Below are 3,249 nucleotides of genomic sequence, written 5' to 3'. Positions count from 1 at the left end.
GATTCACGTGAATGACGTCTCTTGGGTAATCGTCCTCCTAGGAGGATTCGTGCTTACAATCAAAACCGCTTACGCAACTGAATTGCCGTGCCACGACAAGATTTTTTCAGTTCCACATTAGAGGAAGAGGAAACTAAATGTCAAGAAGCTACCTTTTCTCGATTACTGTGATCCCATCGGGGATGACGACCTACGTTTCTTCAGTATACATGAAAGCCAACGAAACACAAAGATGATTTCATACACTATTTACTCCGCACACAGTAATAAAAACTAAAAAATCAGGAGTCGTTTATAGGCATTCTTCCTCAGAGCTATTGAGGATATGCAGCCTGAATTCCTAGACGATGAAATGAAGTATATTACTGAGGCATTTATGAAGCACAAATACCCTAGGGGACTTCTTCTGAAACTCCGAAAGAAGGCGGAGTTCATTATAACGAGGTCAAGAACCGAAGCCTCTTCCCCTTCAAAGTTCCTAGTGCTACCTCAATGCAACCATCTCTGAGGCGGTTTAAATAGGATTTCGGAAGCTCCATCAAGATCGCCAACACTTCCGGTGCAAAAAAATAGGTGACTTAATACGCAACAGAAAGCCGTCCACAAAGAATCCTGACAGCGCCTTATATTGCATACCATGCAACGGATGCGAGAAAGCATATTATGGTGAAACAGGACGTGGATTCAGCACCAGGATCAGTGAACATCGAGCCGACGTCCGACACCACAGAACATCCAACGCCATGGTGGTACACGTAGATGAAGCGGGACATCTACCGGATTGGAAACGGGCCAAAGTGATCCATGAAGGATTAAATCAATTAAAAAGAAAAATGATGGAAGCTGCATACATCGCGACGGAGGAGAACATGAACACAGCGTCAGGTCGCTTCAAATTATCGAAGGTCGCGGCAACGTCTATCAGGCGGACAACGAGCGAGAGGTCACGGGAATCAGCTGGGTCGTCAGCTCTTGACTAATATATATATGTTCCTGTTTACTTGATGTAGCATGTAGTTCTGAAGATGGGGTAACCCGAAACGCGTCAATTACATCTCTTGTGTTGTGAAAGTATTCAGTCTCTTTTATACCACCTTTTATCCATTTGTCACAATGAACTCATATGTATATATATATATATATATATATATATATATAATATATATATATATATATATATATATATACATATATACATATATACATATAAATATGTATATATATATACATATATATAATATATGTATATATATATAGATATATATATATATATATATATATATAATATATATATAATATATATATATATATATATATATATATATGTGTGTGTGTGTGTATATTGTGTGTGTGTGTATGTATATATACATATGCATATATATATATATATATATATATATATATATATATATATATATAATATATATATATATATATATATATATATTATATATATATTATATATATATATATAATATGTTTGATATATATATATATATATATATATATATATATATATATATATATTATATATATATATATATATATATATATATACATATATATATAATATATCATATATAAATGTATGTAATATTATATATATATATATAATATATATATATATATATATATATATATATAATATATATATATATATATATATATATAATATATATATATATATATATATATATATATATATATATATATATTTATATATATGTGTGTGTGTGACTATTATGTATATATACATATACATATATTAAATAATAATATATAATATATATGTATATATATATAATATATATATATATATAAATATATATATATATATATATATATCATATATCTATATATATATCTATATAATATATAAAATAATATATATAATATATATATATATATATATATATATATATATATATATATATATATATATATATATATATATATATATATATAATATAGATATAGATATATTATATATATATATATATATATTTATACATATTATATAATAGATTATATATATATAATATATATAATGTATATATTATATATATATATATATCTATTCTCTATCATCTATATATATATACATATATACACATATACATATATACATTTATACATATACATATATATATACATATATACTTACATATATATGTATATATAATGTATATATATCTATATATATATATATATATATATATATATATATATATATATATATATACATATATATATACACATAACCATATACAACACATATATAAATATATATATATATATATATATATATATATATATATATATATATATATATATATATATATATTATAATATATATATATATATATGTATATATATATATATATATATATATATATATATATATATATATATATACATATATAGTGTGTGTGTGTGTGTGTGTGCGTGAGTCCGTGTGTGTGTTTGTATATACATATATATATATATATATAAATATATGTGTGTGTGTGTGTGTGTGTGTGTGTGTGTGTGTGTGTGTGTGTGTGTGTGTGTGTGTGTGTGTATGTATATATATATATATATATATAAGCAACGTATTTATTATATTGAAAATAATATATGCATAATCTATATATATGTGTGTTGTGTGTGACATTGTGTAAGGTGTGTGTGTGTGTGTGTGTGTGTGTGTGTGTGTGTGTGTCCATGTGAAAATATTAGTATTTATGTTTATGTATATGAAAATATGGCTTGAAGGAACCCCCAGCTAGGTGGATTAAAACAGCAAGGACTCTTGCATATACCAGGCAGCACAAAAGGACGATATCCTGAGAAGCGAACAGTCTCCCCTGTTACAGTCTCCTGGAGCATGACATCGTAAATGCATCGAGGTCGCACATTGTGTAGAAGCCATTGATATTCCACTGAAGTATGCTTAGATTAGGAGCCTTGGTGAGTTCTCACTGACAGTGATTTCCTCACCAGACTCGACAGTGTCGTCCCCAAGACAGAGAGAGTCTTTGGTTGGGGGATTCAGGGGCCTCCTGGGAGGTGGAAAATCCTCTGATAATTTTGATCTTAACTCTGGTTAGTCTAGGCTTCTTCGCCCCTTTGAGGCTTAGGTTCAGGCTCTGTCAGTGTGCTCTTGGCCGCAGGTTGGGTGGGGAGACAAGTCTCACCTTGGTTGCTGTGGGGAGAGGAGTCTCGCCCTGGGTCGGAGTGGATGCAGAGACCTTGTGACTCTGCTTC

The sequence above is a fragment of the Penaeus japonicus genome, unplaced genomic scaffold (assembly GCF_977035675.1).
Source record: "Penaeus japonicus unplaced genomic scaffold, GWHDUDI00000001_assembly GWHDUDI00000024, whole genome shotgun sequence".
NCBI lineage: Eukaryota > Metazoa > Arthropoda > Malacostraca > Decapoda > Penaeidae > Penaeus > Penaeus japonicus.
Note: the sequence above shows the minus strand (reverse complement) of the source record.